At 45.1% G+C, this 7652-nt stretch overlaps 1 pseudogene across 1 annotated transcript in view; it reads left to right on the top strand.

The window, feature by feature from the left end:
* Window positions 1–7652, top strand: part of LOC144179816 (uncharacterized) — a 105708-nt pseudogene that overhangs the window by 27036 nt on the left and 71020 nt on the right. The gene's annotated exons all lie outside the window — the stretch shown is intronic.

Below are 7652 nucleotides of genomic sequence, written 5' to 3'. Positions count from 1 at the left end.
CCAGGAAATGGGCGCTAACTGAGAGAAGAGAAAAAACTAATTTGGATTAAAAGAAGAAAAGTGAATAATTACAGAAAAAGGTGAGTATGAGCGGGAGTAAACAGATAATAAGTAAACTGCCAGATAATAAGGTGCGGTAGCAGATAGAGCTCACCAACTACAAAATCAGCACAAATGAATAAGGAAAGGATTGGCCGAAGGACATTCGTGGAAATTATGTAAGAAAATTAAAGAAAGAAGATTCGGCAACGAAGGGGAGGCAGAGAGCGGGAAGGCAAAGGATACAGGCGCAGACATGTTTTTAAGAGCAGCCCGCCATCTTGAATTAGCTGCTAGCACGGCAGACGGCGTGATTCAAAGATGAATGAGTGTACAGCGCGGCAAAGATCCCCGCGGCAAAAACCCAGTACTGTCGCCCCGAATGATAATATTAGAGGAAGAGTGAGTGGGTGGGCCAATTGATTAAAAGGGTTTTCCAAATATCTTTTTCGTAGGGAGGCAAACCGTCGGCAGTGGAGGAGAAAATGTTCTATAGTCTCTAATTCATTGCAAAATACACAAAGGGGTGAAGGGGCCAGATCACAGCGGTACAAATAATAATTTAAATTTGGTACGCCACAGCGAAAGTTAGTTAGGCTAACTTCGCATTCGCGTGATTGGCTAATCTTGGGCAGTGCATAACTCGACTACTTCCGCTTTTTTTTCTTTGTCGGCCTCAGAGCCGATTGGCAGCGTCTGGAACCCCGCGCGGGGCACGAGATTTAGCCCCCTCGCAACGGCTCCTGCCCCGCGTGACGTCATATATACGTCATAGTGACGTCATATTAACAGCAATTGTTATTAGTTTGCGTAGTAGAATACAAAAAGCACATTTTTTTACATTTTAATAAAAAATTAGGAAGCCACTCATTCGCTAGAAGTTTTATAAAAGAATTTTTTTGTTCGTTCTTGCGGAAGCCGCCGATGCTGCCGCTGCTGGCGGTATGGCGTTTCCGAAAGTGCCGAAAGCCCTGAATGCCTGAATTTCTTGGGTCGACAACGTAGATGAAGCAGAGTTGATAGAGTTAGAAGCACTATCAGAATGTGCGAGAACGTTGCCGTATGCGGGCACCAAGCCAGCCTTTCCACACGGTAGCGAAATCCTCTCGAGTAATGCTGACCTGTGACCGCCTGCTGTATGCCGATGGTACCTGCGTTAGATCTACGAAATCGCGCAGCCGAGTGGCCCCGTTCGAACGACCCACGTCCCACGCAAGAAAAGACACCGTCCGAGCGTGATTATGTGAGCCTGCTGCGGCATGTCCGCGCGGCGGCATCTGCTATCAACAGTTTGCCCCACGGCAAGTTCAGAATGCTTAAATGGGTGGCCTGAAATCGCGGTGTGTTTTCAAAATGACAGCAGCGCGGAACTTACAGTGCTCAGGACGTAGGCTGGACGCGGCCACTGATATTTTACTGGTCGCATGTGCGCATTAGAAGTGCAAACCACGGATAGCTAGAAAAGGTAATCATTGGTGTTCCCACACATGTACCGCGTACAACCCAGCACAGTAGTTTCCCCTTTAAGGAGATTAGCAAAGAAGACCCGAAAATCTGCAGTTTGTCGCGTTCTTTGTATGTATTTTCGAGTGGACTGAATTGTGGCTTAGAATTGTTTACCCGAAATAAGTTTTGTGCGCGGAAAAGTCTGGTGATCATGGGCTTCTTGCATCATAAATGCATGATATTCAGCGCTTGAAAAGATTTTTCAGAAGAAATTATTGCAGCTGTAGTGGTGAGCCATTTCACTACAGTAAAATGTGGCAGAAATACATCTGCGATACAAAGTATGTGAAAGAGTGAGAACATTGGCAGTCTCGTATCCCGTGGCCCAGATTGTGGCTGGGTAGTTTCCATCATGCATTCAGCTCCTCACATTGGCACACACATGATGCTACGACAAATTAGGAACTGGGTCCTCCAAAAGGTACACTAGCTAGGCGCTTCATGCCATAGCTGCTGCATTGGCATAACCTTCACGTCTCTGTATATGTGTCAGTATATGCTATGTTGGCCATATTTTACCGAGTCCCCTCATGCAAAGGACTTCATTCAGGACACCCAGCCGATAGGGTCAGAGAAGAAGCTGTACAGACGGTAACAGGAAGGGTATACACTTGGCCAACCATCATGTCTCCATCATATGAAAACCCATGGGTTCTATGCAGGCTCAATAGTCTACGTCAAAGAGAATCCCAAGATGTGCCTGGAACGTGAAAGCCTCAGCGGATTGTTTGTGTCCATGGGTATATGCAGCGAACACACTGGAAATGTAATTGATAGGCAAAGGTCAAGGCTGTAATGGTGGGAGTTTAACCAAAAAAAATGGTGAAAAACATCCCAATTTCAAACTGCATTGGTGTAATATGGGCACGAGTGACGTCATATGGACTTGCACTGTAAATGCAGTTATCTGTGTTGTTAGCACTCAAGTGATACGATCAAACGGAATGGAGGCCCCACTGTGATTGCCCAGTTATGCTTTTTTTTACGGTGGGTTCGGTTGGTGGCTGTCAATTGCACAAACAAGATTCTGTGATGTCATAGAGAAATAGCTGGAAAATGTGTATGGAACTTCCACTGCTCTACACATTTTCTGTACTATCTTATTTGTTTGAAGTTTACAATAAAATTGATGTCATTTGTTTTTTGGGCAAAGAAGTCTTTTTAATGAACGAACCTTGTATTTTTTCTTCGTAGCCTCTGCAACAGCCTGCCTACTGTGCCCCTAAGCAGTGGTCACTAAACAAATGCCCACTTGCCAGCCAGATACTGGCCAGCTAGACTGGTGTCAACAAAAAAGGAATCTTTCTTGGCTTCTCTGCAGAGCTTTGCACTCAAGCAAAAAGATCACTTGGTTGTTTGGCTTTCCTGCAGGACTGTAGTGTAGTGCTAGAAGGCATCACTTGCTTATTTGGCACTTTTTCTGTGTATTGTGCCAAGAAACCCTTGCGTTTTATTTGGAAAAGGAACTTCACACCACAGACCGTGCAGAGAAAGTAGAGCTACTGACTTTTTTCACAGCCACGGAAGTTTGGTAGAATCACTTGTCATTGACAAACACCATGTTTGCTTTCTGTCTGAAGGTGTGAATCTGGGAGAGTTGATTTATATTTTGGGGAAAAATACAGCGACAATAACAGTACTGAAGTACAAGGAAAGGTGCTGTGATGAACAGTGTCCATGTGTTCGCAGCTTTTTTGTCCAGTTTCTTTCCCGTGTTTTTTCATGGACTTGCTACAGTGCCTGATCAAGCGTGCTTTTGGGTAACAAAAATGTCAACAGCGAAGCACTTGTCAATGCTCACATGCTGCCCGTTGACACCAAAGCAGAAGTACGTTCATTGGAGTCATTTTATTGTTGAAGCCTTCCAGGATACTTACAGCTTTCAGCTGTACTGCAATATTCACAAACAACAATAAAGACATTCACGTCCACATAGGTGTCCTTGGCTCCAGTTCCTGCACAAGGTATTAAGTACTCTCGGGAGAGGGTAATGTCAAGCTGTACAAGAGCCATTCCCTCGTAGATGTGTTCCATAAATTGTTTTTTAGGCTTGTTAGCTTAAAAAATAGTTTCAGTGCCCCCCTTTTTTTTTCAAGCTAATTACCACCACCAGAGAATGTGCTTTCTAGCAGTTGGGCTCTGCTGGGTATGCATCGTTGCAAACAAAATATGGGACACTGTATTATGGCCCTTACGACTAAGCATAGTCACTTAAGCAATTAGCCGAAACAGTTTTTTACACAGCACAGAGTCAAAAAGCAAAAGAACATGAAATATCTCCTTGCAATTAGAAACTTTTACTGTTCACCCCCTCCCCGAAACACAGAGCAGACAATTACCAGCTGTGAACACAAGTATTTACGTCAAGTTGAATTCCACAGGGTGCTCCGGATGGGTACATTGATGTCACAGTCAATCAGAATTCGTGAATCCACTGTAAGCCTTCGAGAGAAGCTCTCACCATTACTGGCCATCCAACTGAGTGGGCATGAAAGTATTGTTGTTGGTTATGTTGACTTCCAAGCCAAACACGAGTAAACAAAAAACTAGCGTACCAAAATACATAATCAGAACAGATGCAGGATGACGTTTTGTTGGCTAACCGGGTTGAAGAAGGCACTGGGGCAAAGGTTAGGGAAATAAAATCCATGCGGTAATTGTGAACTAAGTTATGAGACGCGGCCAGACGATCAACTGGTAAGGAGGGAGGGCCATCCTATCTATCCCTTGCTACCTCTTTACTATAATTGAGCAGATAAAAACCTTTCATTAAACTTGCTAGCTGGCAGTTCCACGTACCCTATGTAGAAGATTTCAAGGTAGACAAAACGTTGTTTCCTGTGCATTCAATAATAGCTGCCTAGAGATTGCTTAGAATTCGCAGCTGATTTGAAGTCTTGCATATCATGAAAGCACAATAGTATTATTCGAAGGAGCAAATTCGAAAAACATAGATGAACAACAAGTCACTTGTTTACCTTGAGCACACCAAACTTGAAAGCACTATTTAACACAAGTGTCAAGCTTGGCACAAACGGCGATCTTATCGGCTTGACTTCTCCCGAACTTGCACATTTGGAGCTTGAGCCTCCTTGCACAAGAAGCCAGCCAGTGGGCGGTTGGTTTCAGCGATAGCTGAGTACCTATGCTGCCCATGGACGGGCGGCTGCTGGGCTCTCCCATTCACCAGGCCACCCACGAAAGTGGAGCTGCGCTCCCTGCATGCAGCGTGCACGGATCGTTTCCGCGGGGTAGTAAGGTTTCTCGCAGTACCCCGCGAGAAAAATTGCAGAACAGGCTACATGCCAGGACGGATTGCGTTCGACGATGCCCTGCGTTACCTGACGATACTTGATTCGTGCACACTGACGCCGATGACACTGCGTCGCTCGCGCTATCACGTCATCAAAGTCAGCTACCTCGTTAGCCACGGCGCAAAGCGCTGATCCGCACGTTTTACGCCAGAATCAAAATACAAGGCTTGGAATGCAAGTAGCGATCGGAACAAGTAGACAACGAATGCAGGAGCATAAAGCCGATGGCACGCGAACTCCAAGACAATATGAAGCTAGCAACATATTTAACGGCAACAAAAGGAGCACGGAAAAAAGCAGGGCGAAGCAGCTTGCCAAAATAGGATGCGTTAGGCTTACCAAGACTAGCAGCAGCAAGTTCACGAAAAATACTCAATAAATCATTTCAAACAACCCTCCGAACAAGAAAAAAGCGCCGCGAGGCAAGGCAGCCGCTGTGCAAGGCGATAACACAGAACAGGGAGGATAAGGACGTAACGTTGCGCAGGCTTGCGGTTGGAGCCAACAGGCCGGAATCCCACATGGCGCACACACGCCGTCAAAAACGTCTTCAAATGTGCAAAAAAAAAAAAAAATAGTGACGTCACAGGAAGTCACGTGACTAGTTTAGTTTGACGTCACTTCTGCGGGGCAGGAGCCACCGCGAGGGGGCTAGATCTCGTACCCCGCGCGGGGCACGAGACTTACCCGAGCCGATTGGCCGACGCCTTGGATTCGATTTCGCGTAAACAAATGAACAAAACAAACCAATATAGGCCAGTGACTGAGTGGCACCACAAGAATACTCCACATATGTAAAACGCATTTTAAAAAATATGCATGTTGTTTACAGCGAAGAATCTGTCTGCGTCAAAAAGTGTCCTTTTTGTTTTGCTGTCTTTAGCCAGGCCTTGCAAAGTCGCATCAAGATGGCATCAATAGTGGCGGCTGCCAACGGGAGGGTTGTTTTGAAAGTTTGACACGTGAATTTCGAATTTTTCTTGCGTGCGCCAAAGTGTTTCAAGAACACTGAAGGACTCTCCGGTGTGACGATCGCTGGCCGGATGCCCAAAAAAACGAGAAGCCGCGTTGTCGCCCAGTTTGTGGTGTCTACGGGGTGTCAATCCCGGCCGCCTGCCGCAGTGGTTGCTGTGAACGGCGAGACAAACAAAAGACAATGATACGCGTACCAATTTCGTTGTTTTCGCTCCCGGCAGTGTCTGTGCTACCTTTTTGCTGCCTCTTCCACCAGTGCTTGAGCTTGTGGTGTATTTGTTACGCACTGCTGTGTTATTTACCGTTGTTGGTCAGTCATCCTTGATGCTGCTGTGGTTCTCTTGCTAAAGTCTGGTGTGCTCAGCGATCTATGTGCACATGTTTAAATGAAGCCCTTGGGTAGTGTACGAAAAATGCCGTGTGTAAATGAAAATGTTTTTTTTTCGTTGCGATTCTTAATCTTTTACCGTTGCAGCCATTTCCCCAATTTTTGACATTGCATGGAGCTGTGCATAGGCCGGCTGCTAATTTGTCTAACCTCTTATAGCGTAAATGGACACCTAACTACGTTGTAAACATTGTCTGTCTAGAATATATAAGCTAGATTTTAAGTGATTATGGTTGATTTACACACATGTTTGACGAGAAAAGCAGAGTTGAAAGTGCGTTTTTTCTCATGCCACTCTCCCAATAGTTTGTTTACGTCGGCTATGATGACATATTGGCAACTCGTCAGGGCTAAATTTAAGATTGCTAGCATGTTTAACATTCAGAGCGAACAAACAAAAAATTACGGAGACACCTTATGACATAATTTAATGAGAATACAGTAATGTGCCATTACTGAAAATGCCCTCTCATTATCACTTCCTCTCACACCTTTGTCTTTTCCAGTTTTCACACTGCTTTCACACCATCTGTTGAGGCGGTTTTATTTGATTGCACGTTTCAGTAGGTGCCTCATTGTGGCACTGTTGTTGGACACCAAGCAAAGCGGGCATTTTGGAGATATTCGTGTTATTATTTACTTGTTTGCTATTTGCACAATGAGCATGCCCAAACTACAAATGTAGGCCTCGGTACATGTATCCAACGTTCGCTTCCAAGTTGTATGCCACAGTGCATTCAGTGTGTATGCCTTTAGTTAGCTGGAGCCATTTCCTACAATGAAGCCAAATCCTACAATCAATCAATCAATCAATCGACACTTAATAGCGAGGCCACAAATAGGACATAGACTCATTTGCCTTAGTGTCCCCTTAGGTTCATTGGGCGGAAAACAGCTTTGTGTTGGCTTATTCCTGGCATGACTGTTGTGAATGGAACTTTGTCTGGTTCATTTGTTAGAGGTGAAACATGGACACAATTTTTTCGGGAAGGCTCCAAGACAGTCTGAATGAAGTTGGCCACGTATCTGCTCTGTTCACTACAAATAACGTCAAAAGGCAGTTTTGTGCCTCCTGTGCCATGTAACTCCTCTGCTCTCCACTCCAACCCCTCGCACTATCTCGTCCCTGTCTCGCTCTTGCAATTAGCTGAACAGAGGTTTGTCCAGTGTGACCTTATTTTCCCTTCTTTCCACTGCTCACAGCAACCTGTTGGGACAGTGCACATCCCTTTTTCTTTGTTTTCTTTCTTTCTCTGCGTACAACTGCTTGAGCACATTCGTGCTTTCGTTTACCTCACACATGCTGGGGTCTTTCTGCTCCATTTTGCCACCCTTTTTTCATTGATCATAAAACAACCCGGGGTGAATTCTTAACTATAAGAACACGGGACCTACCGGTTAAGTACTGACATTTTGTCTCCAATGTTTTC

This window comes from Haemaphysalis longicornis, unplaced genomic scaffold, assembly GCF_048455015.1.
Source record: "Haemaphysalis longicornis isolate Haplotype H1 unplaced genomic scaffold, Haemaphysalis longicornis Haplotype H1 scaffold_4, whole genome shotgun sequence".
Taxonomy (NCBI): Eukaryota; Metazoa; Arthropoda; class Arachnida; order Ixodida; family Ixodidae; genus Haemaphysalis; species Haemaphysalis longicornis.
The sequence above is the reverse complement of the archived record's forward strand: the minus strand, read 5'-3'. Positions and strand labels throughout refer to the sequence as shown.